General features: G+C 57.3%; 3 non-coding genes across 3 annotated transcripts in view; all 3 read right to left on the minus strand.

The window, feature by feature from the left end:
* LOC148345160 (28S ribosomal RNA) overlaps positions 1-431 on the minus strand; it is a 4,529-nt gene extending 4,098 nt beyond the window's left edge. Inside the window, exon 1 of the ribosomal RNA XR_015848789.1 lies at positions 1-431. This exon is cut by the window's left edge and continues 4,098 nt beyond it. This is a non-coding gene — a ribosomal RNA (28S ribosomal RNA).
* A 564-nt stretch (positions 432-995) lies between these two features.
* Positions 996-1,149, minus strand: LOC148345161 (5.8S ribosomal RNA). The gene has a single exon (XR_015848790.1). It is a non-coding gene; the product is annotated as a 5.8S ribosomal RNA (ribosomal RNA).
* Positions 1,150-2,493: 1,344 nt separating this feature from the next.
* On the minus strand, positions 2,494-4,480 carry LOC148345162 (18S ribosomal RNA). Its single transcript, XR_015848793.1, has one exon. It is a non-coding gene; the product is annotated as an 18S ribosomal RNA (ribosomal RNA).
* Positions 4,481-15,000: the final 10,520 nt, after the last annotated feature.

Below are 15,000 nucleotides of genomic sequence, written 5' to 3' on the forward strand. Positions count from 1 at the left end.
TTACCTCTTAACGGTTTCACGCCCTGTTGAACTCTCTCTTCAAAGTTCTTTTCAACTTTCCCTCAAGGTACTTGTCGACTATCGGTCTCGTGCCAGTATTTAGCCTTAGATGGAGTTTACCACCCGCTTTGGGCTGCATTCACAAGCAACCCGACTCCGAGAAGGCCTCGCCCCGGCGAGCCGGGGGCCGCTACCGGCCTCACACCGTCCCTGGGCTGAGCCTCTATCAGAAGGACTCGGGCCCCCGAGCGGCGCCGGGCTAAAGCGGCCTTCCGTACGCCACATTTCCCTCGCCCTACCGCAGGGCGGGGATTCGGCGCTGGGCTTTTCCCTCTTCGCTCGCCGCTACTGAGGGAATCCTGGTTAGTTTCTTTTCCTCCGCTTAGTAATATGCTTAAATTCAGCGGGTCGTCTCGTCTGATCTGAGGGCGTGCGCGTAGAGCTGTGCGGTCGGGGCCGGCGCCGGGACCGGCGCCGCCGCCATACGGCCGTTGTGATCCGTGCGGGGATCCGCTTGCTCGGCGACCCTCGCCGAGAGCAGCCCCGCGCCGCACGGACACGCGACACCGACGGGCGGACGGACGCCGAGGCGCCGACCGGGACCTTTACCTGAGGAGGGCGCCGAGCGCCGCCGCCATACGGGCCGCCGCGCGGAGCCGCGCGCGCGGAGCACCTTCTCGGTATGCTAAGTACCAGCCGTACTCACCGGCAGCCGAGAAGCACCTCCGGACGCGCGGACGCGCGACACCGACGGGCGGACGGACACGGAGCGCCGCCCGAGTCTGTATTTGAGGGTACGAAGGGACGGGGGTCCCTGCGAAACCCCAGCCGCGGAGTGGGCGGGGACACGGGTCGCGCGCCACCCGCCGGGCGGACCGGCGGAATGTCGCGGAGGGCCCGAGCCTCGCCCGCGCGGACCGGGTTCTCGCGCCACCCGCCGGACGGACCGGCGGAATGTCGCGGAGGGCCCGGCCCGCGTCCGATCGATTGGAAAGCGCCGCTCAGACAGGCGTGGCCCCGGGGTAAAACCGGGGCCGCAATGTGCGTTCAAAGTGTCGATGATCAATGTGTCCTGCAAATCACATTAGTTCTCGCAGCTAGCTGCGTTCTTCATCGACGCACGAGCCGAGTGATCCACCGCTAAGAGTCGTACGTTTGGGCCCTTTTACGTCCGCCCGGGACGATCGGAGACAAATTCACGACAGGGTTTGTACCGGAGACGAACGCGCCGCGGGTGCCGTTCGGTCGCTCCCGCGAGCGAGCCCCTAACCCGCGGCGCGGTTACCGACGGGCGCGATACGCGCGACGCCGCGACGAGCCGAGCGGGTCGGGCGCGCGGCGCTGAGGCCGGCGCCCGGCGTCTCCCGCTCGGGGCCGCGACGGCGCCCGAGACGTGCGTCGGCCCGGGTAGGTCGGGCGCTCGGCGCTGAGGCCGGCGCCCGGCGTCTCCCGCTCGGGCCTGACACGACTCGGCGACCGGACTCGCCGGGTAGGTCGGGGGCTCGGCGCTGAGGCCGGCCCCCGGCGTCTCCTACCCGGACCCCGGAAGGCCATCCGACTTGGAAGCCCCGCCGCGCCGCGAAGCGACGCTTTGGGTGTTGCTACCCGTCAGCGAGTGGGTTTGGTTTACAAGGGCGGCGCGACCGCGCTGACACCGAGGGGGGACTGGCCCCCGACCCGGCCGCGGCCTGCCCGGACTATGGATGGACAGAGGAGACCGCGGGCGGACCGCGCGGAACCGAACCCCCGGTGTCCGGAGCCCCGGGAGGGACTCCGGTGTCCGGGGGCCGGCCCACGCGCGCGCTACGCGGCCCCTCGAGGGCTCCGGCCGACGGACGCGTTTGGCCGGGGAAAAAGGTAGCCGGTGGGAGCACCGTTTCGTCGCCCTGAACCTTCGTCTCGGGCGGGCGTCCCGACGCCGCCGCCATACGGCCGTTGTGATCCGTGCGGGGATCCGCTTGCTCGGCGACCCTCGCCGAGAGCAGCCCCGCGCCGCACGGACACGCGACACCGACGGGCGGACGGACGCCGGGGCGCCGGCCCGAACCGTTACCTTTAAAGGACGGGAGGTCGTCGAGGCGAGTGCCGCCCCGGAAGCGCGCGCCGGAAGCGCGAGAACCGCGCCGAGCTAGGGTCGTCGGCAGAGGGGGATTCCCCGGTTACGGGGGGTCCCGCGCACGGCCGCCGCCTTTCGCCCGTCGCTGGCGGTCGCCTGTCGTCGCGCCGCGCCGCGCTACTGGGGTCGTCGGACGAGCGCGCTACCCCGCTCGCACGGAGGTAGCGCGACATCGCCCGCCGCCTTTTCTCGCGTCGCGCCGCGCCGCGTGGCGCCCGCCGAACTCGCTCCGACGCGCGGCCCGGGAGTGACCCGCGCCGCGCCCCCCGTCCCGTCCCGTCCCGGTCTACCCTCTTCCTCCGCCTGCGACGACCCGCCGCCCTCGGCGTCTGGCTCGTCGGGGGTGTACCGAGGCGGATCTGCTGCCGCTCGTACGTTAATGATCCTTCTGCAGGTTCACCTACAGAAACCTTGTTACGACTTTTACTTCCTCTAGATAGTCAAGTTCGACCGTCTTCTGGCACACCGCCGGAGCCGGGGCCGGCCCCGGCGGGGACTATCCGAGGACCTCACTAAGCCATCCGATCGGTAGTAGCGACGGGCGGTGTGTACAAAGGGCAGGGACTTAATCAACGCAGGCTAATGACCCGCGCTTACTGGGAATTCCTCGTTGGTGGGAAATAATTGCAATCCCCAGGCCCTGTCACGAGCGGGGTTCATAGGATTACCCGCGCCTGCCGGCGCGGGGATAGACGACGCGCTTATACGCTCAGTGTGGCGCGCGTGCAGCCCCGGACATCTAAGGGCATCACAGACCTGTTATTGCTCATTCTCGTGTGGCTGAGAGCCACTTGTCCCTCTAAGAAGTTTTCTGCCGCCGACCGCGCGGGGGGCCGCGGTACTATTTAGTATGTTTGAGTCTCGTTCGTTATCGGAATTAACCAGACAAATCGCTCCACCAACTACGAACGGCCATGCACCACCACCCACGGTATCGAGAAAGAGCCTTCAATCTGTCAATCCTTTCCGTGTCCGGGCCGGGTGAGGTTTCCCGTGTTGAGTCAAATTAAGCCGCATGCTCCACTCCTGGTGGTGCCCTTCCGTCAATTCCTTTAAGTTTCAGCTTTGCAACAATACTCCCCCCGGAACCCAGACACTTGGTCGGTTTCCCGGGTGCTGCTCGGCGGGTCATGGGAATAACGCCGCCGGATCGCGAGTCGGCATCGTTTATGGTCGGAACTAGGACGGTATCTGATCGTCTTCGAACCTCCGACTTTCGTTCTTGATTAATGAAAACATTCTTGGCAAATGCTTTCGCTCTCGTCCGTCTTGCGCCGGTCCAAGAATTTCACCTCTAGCGGCGCAGTACGAATGCCCCCGGCCGTCCCTCTTAATCATGGCCCCAGTTCATGACAACCCACAAAATAGAACCGGAGTCCTATTCCATTATTCCCAGCTGCGATATGCAGGGGCGGCCGTGTGGCCTGCTTTGAACACTCTAATTTCCTCAAAGTAAACGCTTCGGGCCCCGCGAGTGACACCCAGCGAAGGGCATCACGGGGGCTTTTGCCGAGAGGCAGGGGCTGGGACAGACGGATGCACGCCTCGCGGCGGACCGTCAGCTCGCGTCCCGGGGTCCAACTAGGAGCTTTTTAACTGCAGCAACTTTAAAATACGCTATTGGAGCTGGAATTACCGCGGCTGCTGGCACCAGACTTGCCCTCCAATGGATGCTGGCCGATGGGTTTGTGTTCGGCTCATTCCAATTACGGAGACTCGAACGAGTCCCGTATTGTTATTTTTCGTCACTACCTCCCCGTGTCGGGAGTGGGTAATTTGCGCGCCTGCTGCCTTCCTTGGATGTGGTAGCCGTTTCTCATGCTCCCTCTCCGGAATCGAACCCTGATTCCCCGTTACCCGTGGTCACCATGGTAGGCGCAGAGTCTACCATCGAAAGTTGATAGGGCAGACATTCGAATGAGTCGTCGCCGCCTCGGGTGGGCGAGCGATCGGCACGAGGTTATCCTGAGTCAACACAAAGGGGGGGCCGGGCCGGCGGAACGAGGACCGGCGCGCGCGGAGCCGCCCGCGCCGCTTACGCCCCCGCCCGGAGAGGCGGAGGCCGGACGCGGGGGACGCGCGCGACGGCTGAGCCCCCGCCCGCCGGACACCGCGTGGGTTTTTGTGTCTGATAAATGCACGCGTCCCCGGGGCGAGGCCGGAGCCCCGCCCGCGAGTCGGCGCTCGTTTGCATGTATTAGCTCTGGATTTGCCACAGTTATCCAAGTAACGGTGGAGCGATCAAAGGAACCATAACTGATTTAATGAGCCGTTCGCAGTTTCACTGTACTGGCCATTCGTACTTAGACATGCATGGCTTAATCTTGAAAACAAGCATATGCTACTGGCAGGATCAACCAGAGTGCGTCTGCCGCCGGGGGGGCGCTGCTGGTGGCGGTGCGGCCCTGGTCCGGGACGAGGCTGTGGCTACAGCCGGGCCCGGGGGGCCGCGCGACACTCGTATACGTTCGGACGGGCTGACGAGCGGGTGTCGTGAAACGATGTTTCGCGCGGAGCCCTAGCACGCGTGGCGTCGGGCTCCGCGACGGTCGGACGTCTGGGTGTGGCTCGAGACGGAAGCTCGACCTCGGTTCGTCTTGGTTCTGCCGCCAAAAGGTTCACGCCGAGGCATGGTTTCGCAAGAGGGCCCCGCGAGTGCCAGCCGTGGATCCCGCCTCACTCGTAACTCGTATCGGATTCGTCCGGCCTCACTTTCGTTCGCACATCGGACAGTTATACGTGTGCTTTAGTAGCTTCCGTTCCCTCTTAGTGAGGCCGTCCGTACGTACCGCCCCAGCTCTTTCTGAGGCGGGTATCCACTCGGCTCGGGGGGGCCCAACGTTTGCCTAGTATCCTCGGCGCTGGAGCTTGACCCGCAAAGCCGGAGGAGCCGCACGCCCGAACACCGGCTTGCGCCGGCCGACGTGGGCCCTCCGAGGCGGGTCTCGTGTGCCAATCGCTCAGTTGGGGAACCGGCAGGCCCGTGGGCCGACGCCGGCTCACCCGGGGGTGAAGGGTGCTTCGATGGAGGCCCCCTGTCAGCCTCCGCGGAAGTCCGGCTTCAATACTTTAAAGTTTGAAAAACTTAGACATTTTTCGAGAACCGGAGCTTAGAGGGGTACATGCAAAAGCCAGGGCCGCGGGAAGCGCCCTAAATACTTCAATACTTTAAAATTTGAAAAACTTAGAAATTTTTCGAGAACCGGCATCTTCCCTCGGTAATTGCGAGATGCGAGGCCGCCCCTAGCCTCTGCTCTGTCGGACTCAATGGTCACGGGTGGCCGCTGATTAGCCCTGGTGCTCACCTCTCAAAATTGCGAGTCCCTAATATAATTCTGGCTGTCGGCTGGAGAAGGGGGTATAAAATCGGCACTTGAGGGAACGCCGGGCCCTCAAGTTCGGGGCCCTCTAGCGGATTTTTGAGGTACTGCACTCCCATTGGAAATGCATGGGCGCTCCGTCCACTACCATGTAATTCCCTCACAATATCTGCCCCTGCGTGGCCGCGGGATGCTACTGCAGCCCCGTTGGTAATGAATGGGCCTTTCGGAGGCCATAAATACAGCGCCGCTGCATGGATTTTGGCGGTACTGCTGCTGTCGCTGAAAATACATGGACCCGTCTGAATGAATGGGCCTTTCGGAGGCCATAAACTCAGCGCCTCTGCATGGATTTTGGCGGTACTGCGGCTGTCGCTGAAAATACATGGACCCGTCTGAATGAATGGGCCTTTCGGAGGCCATAAATCCAGCGCCGCTGCATGGATTTTGGCGGTACTGCGGCTGTCGCTGAAAATACATGGACCCGTCTGAATGAATGGACAAAATATAAATCAGACACTACAGAACACAAGCATAATCCAAGATTACAAAATCATCTCAGCCTTTAAAAGAAACAAAAACCTGAAAGACTACTTAGTAAAAAGTAAATTACCAGAAATCAACATAACACAAACGCAGGGCCCCACATTCTACAAACAAGCCACCACAGTTAGGAACACCGTCACCAACACAAACTACCTAATTAAACAAACAATCACACCTGCTACGGAAAACTGAAAATACATGGACCCGTCTGAATGTATGGGCCTTTCAGAGGCCATAAACTCAGCCAGCGCCGGGCCAGTGTTTGGGGTATTGTGCCCGCCACTAGTGGCTGAATACATAATAATAATAATAATAATAATAATTCCCTTGTATTGTCATTCTGTGTAACAATGTACACAGAACGAAATGTCGATTGCACTGGGCTAGTGTTGAGGGAACGTCGGGCCCTCAAGTTCGGTGGCTTGGAGCGGATTTTTGAGGTACTGCACTCCCATTGGAAATGCATGGGCGCTCCGTCCACTACCATGTAATTCCCTCACAATATCTGCCCCTGCGTGGCCGCGGGATGCTACTGCAGCCCCGTTGGTAATGAATGGGCCTTTCGGAGGCCATAAATACAGCGCCGCTGCATGGATTTTGGCGGTACTGCTGCTGTCGCTGAAAATACATGGACCCGTCTGAATGAATGGGCCTTTCGGAGGCCATAAACTCAGCGCCTCTGCATGGATTTTGGCGGTACTGCGGCTGTCGCTGAAAATACATGGACCCGTCTGAATGAATGGGCCTTTCGGAGGCCATAAATCCAGCGCCGCTGCATGGATTTTGGCGGTACTGCGGCTGTCGCTGAAAATACATGGACCCGTCTGAATGAATGGACAAAATATAAATCAGACACTACAGAACACAAGCATAATCCAAGATTACAAAATCATCTCAGCCTTTAAAAGAAACAAAAACCTGAAAGACTACTTAGTAAAAAGTAAATTACCAGAAATCAACATAACACAAACGCAGGGCCCCACATTCTACAAACAAGCCACCACAGTTAGGAACACCGTCACCAACACAAACTACCTAATTAAACAAACAATCACACCTGCTACGGAAAACTGAAAATACATGGACCCGTCTGAATGTATGGGCCTTTCAGAGGCCATAAACTCAGCCAGCGCCGGGCCAGTGTTTGGGGTATTGTGCCCGCCACTAGTGGCTGAATACATAATAATAATAATAATAATAATAATTCCCTTGTATTGTCATTCTGTGTAACAATGTACACAGAACGAAATGTCGATTGCACTGGGCTAGTGTTGAGGGAACGTCGGGCCCTCAAGTTCGGTGGCTTGGAGCGGATTTTTGAGGTACTGCACTCCCATTGGAAATGCATGGGCGCTCCGTCCACTACCATGTAATTCCCTCACAATATCTGCCCCTGCGTGGCCGCGGGATGCTACTGCAGCCCCGTTGGTAATGAATGGGCCTTTCGGAGGCCATAAATACAGCGCCGCTGCATGGATTTTGGCGGTACTGCTGCTGTCGCTGAAAATACATGGACCCGTCTGAATGAATGGGCCTTTCGGAGGCCATAAACTCAGCGCCTCTGCATGGATTTTGGCGGTACTGCGGCTGTCGCTGAAAATACATGGACCCGTCTGAATGAATGGGCCTTTCGGAGGCCATAAATTCAGCGCCGCTGCATGGATTTTGGCGGTACTGCGGCTGTCGCTGAAAATACATGGACCCGTCTGAATGAATGGACAAAATATAAATCAGACACTACAGAACACAAGCATAATCCAAGATTACAAAATCATCTCAGCCTTTAAAAGAAACAAAAACCTGAAAGACTACTTAGTAAAAAGTAAATTACCAGAAATCAACATAACACAAACGCAGGGCCCCACATTCTACAAACAAGCCACCACAGTTAGGAACACCGTCACCAACACAAACTACCTAATTAAACAAACAATCACACCTGCTACGGAAAACTGAAAATACATGGACCCGTCTGAATGTATGGGCCTTTCGGAGGCCATAAACTCAGCCAGCGCCGGGCCAGTGTTTGGGGTATTGTGCCCGCCACTAGTGGCTGAATACATAATAATAATAATAATAATAATAATAATTCCCTTGTATTGTCATTCTGTGTAACAATGTACACAGAACGAAATGTCGATTGCACTGGGCTAGTGTTGAGGGAACGTCGGGCCCTCAAGTTCGGTGGCTTGGAGCGGATTTTTGAGGTACTGCACTCCCATTGGAAATGCATGGGCGCTCCGTCCACTACCATGTAATTCCCTCACAATATCTGCCCCTGCGTGGCCGCGGGATGCTACTGCAGCCCCGTTGGTAATGAATGGGCCTTTCGGAGGCCATAAATACAGCGCCGCTGCATGGATTTTGGCGGTACTGCTGCTGTCGCTGAAAATACATGGACCCGTCTGAATGAATGGGCCTTTCGGAGGCCATAAACTCAGCGCCTCTGCATGGATTTTGGCGGTACTGCGGCTGTCGCTGAAAATACATGGACCCGTCTGAATGAATGGGCCTTTCGGAGGCCATAAATTCAGCGCCGCTGCATGGATTTTGGCGGTACTGCGGCTGTCGCTGAAAATACATGGACCCGTCTGAATGAATGGACAAAATATAAATCAGACACTACAGAACACAAGCATAATCCAAGATTACAAAATCATCTCAGCCTTTAAAAGAAACAAAAACCTGAAAGACTACTTAGTAAAAAGTAAATTACCAGAAATCAACATAACACAAACGCAGGGCCCCACATTCTACAAACAAGCCACCACAGTTAGGAACACCGTCACCAACACAAACTACCTAATTAAACAAACAATCACACCTGCTACGGAAAACTGAAAATACATGGACCCGTCTGAATGTATGGGCCTTTCGGAGGCCATAAACTCAGCCAGCGCCGGGCCAGTGTTTGGGGTATTGTGCCCGCCACTAGTGGCTGAATACATAATAATAATAATAATAATAATAATAATTCCCTTGTATTGTCATTCTGTGTAACAATGTACACAGAACGAAATGTCGATTGCACTGGGCTAGTGTTGAGGGAACGTCGGGCCCTCAAGTTCGGTGGCTTGGAGCGGATTTTTGAGGTACTGCACTCCCATTGGAAATGCATGGGCGCTCCGTCCACTACCATGTAATTCCCTCACAATATCTGCCCCTGCGTGGCCGCGGGATGCTACTGCAGCCCCGTTGGTAATGAATGGGCCTTTCGGAGGCCATAAATACAGCGCCGCTGCATGGATTTTGGCGGTACTGCTGCTGTCGCTGAAAATACATGGACCCGTCTGAATGAATGGGCCTTTCGGAGGCCATAAACTCAGCGCCTCTGCATGGATTTTGGCGGTACTGCGGCTGTCGCTGAAAATACATGGACCCGTCTGAATGAATGGGCCTTTCGGAGGCCATAAATCCAGCGCCGCTGCATGGATTTTGGCGGTACTGCGGCTGTCGTTGAAAATACATGGACCCGTCTGAATGAATGGGCCTTTCGGATTCCATAAACCCAGCGCCGCTGCATGGATTTTGGCGGTACTGCGGCTGTCGCTGAAAATACATGGACCCGTCTGAATGAATGGGCCTTTCGGAGGCCATAAACTCAGCGCCGCTGCATGGATTTTGGCGGTACTGCGGCTGTCGCTGAAAATACATGGACCCGTCTGAATGAATGGACAAAATATAAATCAGACACTACAGAACACAAGCATAATCCAAGATTACAAAATCATCTCAGCCTTTAAAAGAAACAAAAACCTGAAAGACTACTTAGTAAAAAGTAAATTACCAGAAATCAACATAACACAAACGCAGGGCCCCACATTCTACAAACAAGCCACCACAGTTAGGAACACCGTCACCAACACAAACTACCTAATTAAACAAACAATCACACCTGCTACGGAAAACTGAAAATACATGGACCCGTCTGAATGTATGGGCCTTTCGGAGGCCATAAACTCAGCCAGCGCCGGGCCAGTGTTTGGGGTATTGTGCCCGCCACTAGTGGCTGAATACATAATAATAATAATAATAATAATAATAATTCCCTTGTATTGTCATTCTGTGTAACAATGTACACAGAACGAAATGTCGATTGCACTGGGCTAGTGTTGAGGGAACGTCGGGCCCTCAAGTTCGGTGGCTTGGAGCGGATTTTTGAGGTACTGCACTCCCATTGGAAATGCATGGGCGCTCCGTCCACTACCATGTAATTCCCTCACAATATCTGCCCCTGCGTGGCCGCGGGATGCTACTGCAGCCCCGTTGGTAATGAATGGGCCTTTCGGAGGCCATAAATACAGCGCCGCTGCATGGATTTTGGCGGTACTGCTGCTGTCGCTGAAAATACATGGACCCGTCTGAATGAATGGGCCTTTCGGAGGCCATAAACTCAGCGCCTCTGCATGGATTTTGGCGGTACTGCGGCTGTCGCTGAAAATACATGGACCCGTCTGAATGAATGGGCCTTTCGGAGGCCATAAATCCAGCGCCGCTGCATGGATTTTGGCGGTACTCTGCGGCTGTCGCTGAAAATACATGGACCCGTCTGAATGTATGGGCCTTTCGGAGGCCATATACTCAGCTGAAGGTTGAGAACTTGGCTAGTGTTTGGGGACTTGTGCCCGCCACTAGTGGCTGAAATCCGGGCCGGTGTTTGGGGAATTGTGCGCGTATTATCGGGCCGGTGTTTGGGGATATGCGCGCGTATTATCGGACCGGTGTTTGGGGAATCGTGCCCGCCACTAGTGGCTGAATCCCGGGCTAGTGTTGGGGGACTTGTGCCCGCCAATAGTGGCTGAAATCCGCGCCGGTGTTTGGGGAATTGTGCGCGTATTATCGGGCCGGTGTTTGGGGATATGCGCGCGTATTATCGGACCGGTGTTTGGGGATTTGTGCCCGCCACTAGTGGCTGAGAACTTGGCTAGTGTTTGGGGACTTGTGCCCGCCACTAGTGGCTGAAATCCGGGCCGGTGTTTGGGGAATTGTGCGCGTATTATCGGGCCGGTGTTTGGGGATATGCGCGCGTATTATCGGACCGGTGTTTGGGGAATCGTGCCCGCCACTAGTGGCTGAATCCCGGGCTAGTGTTGGGGGACTTGTGCCCGCCAATAGTGGCTGAGAACTTGGCTAGTGTTGGGGGACTTGTGCCCGCCACTAGTGGCTGAAATCCGCGCCGGTGTTTGGGGAATTGTGCGCGTATTATCGGGCCGGTGTTTGGGGAATCGTGCCCGCCACTAGTGGCTGAATCCCGGGCTAGTGTTGGGGGACTTGTGCCCGCCAATAGTGGCTGAAATCCGCGCCGGTGTTTGGGGAATTGTGCGCGTATTATCGGGCCGGTGTTTGGGGATATGCGCGCGTATTATCGGACCGGTGTTTGGGGAATCGTGCCCGCCACTAGTGGCTGAATCCCGGGCTAGTGTTGGGGGACTTGTGCCCGCCAATAGTGGCTGAAATCCGCGCCGGTGTTTGGGGAATTGTGCGCGTATTATCGGGCCGGTGTTTGGGGATATGCGCGCGTATTATCGGACCGGTGTTTGGGGAATTGTGCCCGCCACTAGTGGCTGAGAACTGGGCTAGTGTTGGGGGACTTGTGCCCGCCACTAGTGGCTGAAATCCGGGCCGGTGTTTGGGGAATTGTGCGCGTATTATCGGGCCGGTGTTTGGGGATATGCGCGCGTATTATCGGGCCGGTGTTTGGGGATATGCGCGCGTATTATCGGACCGGTGTTTGGGGAATCGTGCCCGCCACTAGTGGCTGAATCCCGGGCTAGTGTTGGGGGACTTGTGCCCGCCAATAGTGGCTGAAATCCGCGCCGGTGTTTGGGGAATTGTGCGCGTATTATCGGGCCGGTGTTTGGGGATATGCGCGCGTATTATCGGACCGGTGTTTGGGGAATCGTGCCCGCCACTAGTGGCTGAATCCCGGGCTAGTGTTGGGGGACTTGTGCCCGCCAATAGTGGCTGAAATCCGCGCCGGTGTTTGGGGAATTGTGCGCGTATTATCGGGCCGGTGTTTGGGGATATGCGCGCGTATTATCGGACCGGTGTTTGGGGAATTGTGCCCGCCACTAGTGGCTGAATCCCGGGCTAGTGTTGGGGGACTTGTGCCCGCCACTAGTGGCTGAAATCCGCGCCGGTGTTTGGGGAATTGTGCGCGTATTATCGGGCCGGTGTTTGGGGATATGCGCGCGTATTATCGGACCGGTGTTTGGGGAATCGTGCCCGCCACTAGTGGCTGAATCCCGGGCTAGTGTTGGGGGACTTGTGCCCGCCAATAGTGGCTGAAATCCGCGCCGGTGTTTGGGGAATTGTGCGCGTATTATCGGGCCGGTGTTTGGGGATATGCGCGCGTATTATCGGACCGGTGTTTGGGGAATTGTGCCCGCCACTAGTGGCTGAGAACTGGGCTAGTGTTGGGGGACTTGTGCCCGCCACTAGTGGCTGAAATCCGGGCCGGTGTTTGGGGAATTGTGCGCGTATTATCGGGCCGGTGTTTGGGGATATGCGCGCGTATTATCGGGCCGGTGTTTGGGGATATGCGCGCGTATTATCGGACCGGTGTTTGGGGAATCGTGCCCGCCACTAGTGGCTGAATCCCGGGCTAGTGTTGGGGGACTTGTGCCCGCCAATAGTGGCTGAAATCCGCGCCGGTGTTTGGGGAATTGTGCGCGTATTATCGGGCCGGTGTTTGGGGATATGCGCGCGTATTATCGGACCGGTGTTTGGGGAATCGTGCCCGCCACTAGTGGCTGAATCCCGGGCTAGTGTTGGGGGACTTGTGCCCGCCAATAGTGGCTGAAATCCGCGCCGGTGTTTGGGGAATTGTGCGCGTATTATCGGGCCGGTGTTTGGGGATATGCGCGCGTATTATCGGACCGGTGTTTGGGGAATTGTGCCCGCCACTAGTGGCTGAGAACTTGGCTAGTGTTTGGGGACTTGTGCCCGCCACTAGTGGCTGAAATCCGGGCCGGTGTTTGGGGAATTGTGCGCGTATTATCGGGCCGGTGTTTGGGGATATGCGCGCGTATTATCGGACCGGTGTTTGGGGAATCGTGCCCGCCACTAGTGGCTGAATCCCGGGCTAGTGTTGGGGGACTTGTGCCCGCCAATAGTGGCTGAGAACTTGGCTAGTGTTGGGGGACTTGTGCCCGCCACTAGTGGCTGAAATCCGCGCCGGTGTTTGGGGAATTGTGCGCGTATTATCGGGCCGGTGTTTGGGGAATCGTGCCCGCCACTAGTGGCTGAATCCCGGGCTAGTGTTGGGGGACTTGTGCCCGCCAATAGTGGCTGAAATCCGCGCCGGTGTTTGGGGAATTGTGCGCGTATTATCGGGCCGGTGTTTGGGGATATGCGCGCGTATTATCGGACCGGTGTTTGGGGAATCGTGCCCGCCACTAGTGGCTGAATCCCGGGCTAGTGTTGGGGGACTTGTGCCCGCCAATAGTGGCTGAAATCCGCGCCGGTGTTTGGGGAATTGTGCGCGTATTATCGGGCCGGTGTTTGGGGATATGCGCGCGTATTATCGGGCCGGTGTTTGGGGATATGCGCGCGTATTATCGGACCGGTGTTTGGGGAATCGTGCCCGCCACTAGTGGCTGAATCCCGGGCTAGTGTTGGGGGACTTGTGCCCGCCAATAGTGGCTGAAATCCGCGCCGGTGTTTGGGGAATTGTGCGCGTATTATCGGGCCGGTGTTTGGGGATATGCGCGCGTATTATCGGACCGGTGTTTGGGGAATCGTGCCCGCCACTAGTGGCTGAATCCCGGGCTAGTGTTGGGGGACTTGTGCCCGCCAATAGTGGCTGAAATCCGCGCCGGTGTTTGGGGAATTGTGCGCGTATTATCGGGCCGGTGTTTGGGGATATGCGCGCGTATTATCGGACCGGTGTTTGGGGAATTGTGCCCGCCACTAGTGGCTGAGAACTGGGCTAGTGTTGGGGGACTTGTGCCCTCCAATAGTGGCTGAAATCCGGGCTAGTGTTGAGGGACTTGTGCCCGCCAATAGTGGCTGAAATCCGCGCCGGTGTTTGGGGAATTGTGCGCGTATTATCGGGCCGGTGTTTGGGGATATGCGCGCGTATTATCGGACCGGTGTTTGGGGAATCGTGCCCGCCACTAGTGGCTGAGAACTTGGCTAGTGTTTGGGGACTTGTGCCCGCCACTAGTGGCTGAAATCCGCGCCGGTGTTTGGGGAATTGTGCGCGTATTATCGGGCCGGTGTTTGGGGATATGCGCGCGTATTATCGGACCGGTGTTTGGGGAATTGTGCCCGCCACTAGTGGCTGAGAACTTGGCTAGTGTTTGGGGACTTGTGCCCGCCACTAGTGGCTGAAATCCGGGCCGGTGTTTGGGGAATTGTGCGCGTTTTATCGGGCCGGTGTTTGGGGATATGCGCGCGTATTATCGGACCGGTGTTTGGGGAATCGTGCCCGCCACTAGTGGCTGAATCCCGGGCTAGTGTTGGGGGACTTGTGCCCGCCAATAGTGGCTGAATCCCGGGCTAGTGTTGGGGGACTTGTGCCCGCCAATAGTGGCTGAAATCCGCGCCGGTGTTTGGGGAATTGTGCGCGTATTATCGGGCCGGTGTTTGGGGATATGCGCGCGTATTATCGGACCGGTGTTTGGGGAATTGTGCCCGCCACTAGTGGCTGAGAACTTGGCTAGTGTTTGGGGACTTGTGCCCGCCACTAGTGGCTGAAATCCGGGCCGGTGTTTGGGGAATTGTGCGCGTATTATCGGGCCGGTGTTTGGGGATATGCGCGCGTATTATCGGACCGGTGTTTGGGGAATCGTGCCCGCCACTAGTGGCTGAATCCCGGGCTAGTGTTGGGGGACTTGTGCCCGCCAATAGTGGCTGAAATCCGCGCCGGTGTTTGGGGAATTGTGCGCGTATTATCGGGCCGGTGTTTGGGGATATGCGCGCGTATTATCGGACCGGTGTTTGGGGAATCGTGCCCGCCACTAGTGGCTGAGAACTTGGCTAGTGTTTGGGGACTTGTGCCCGCCACTAGTGGCT

This window comes from Urocampus carinirostris, unplaced genomic scaffold (genome assembly GCF_059441175.1).
Source record: "Urocampus carinirostris isolate Australia breed hairy pipefish unplaced genomic scaffold, RoL_Ucar_1.0 HiC_scaffold_82, whole genome shotgun sequence".
Taxonomy (NCBI): domain Eukaryota; kingdom Metazoa; phylum Chordata; class Actinopteri; order Syngnathiformes; family Syngnathidae; genus Urocampus; species Urocampus carinirostris.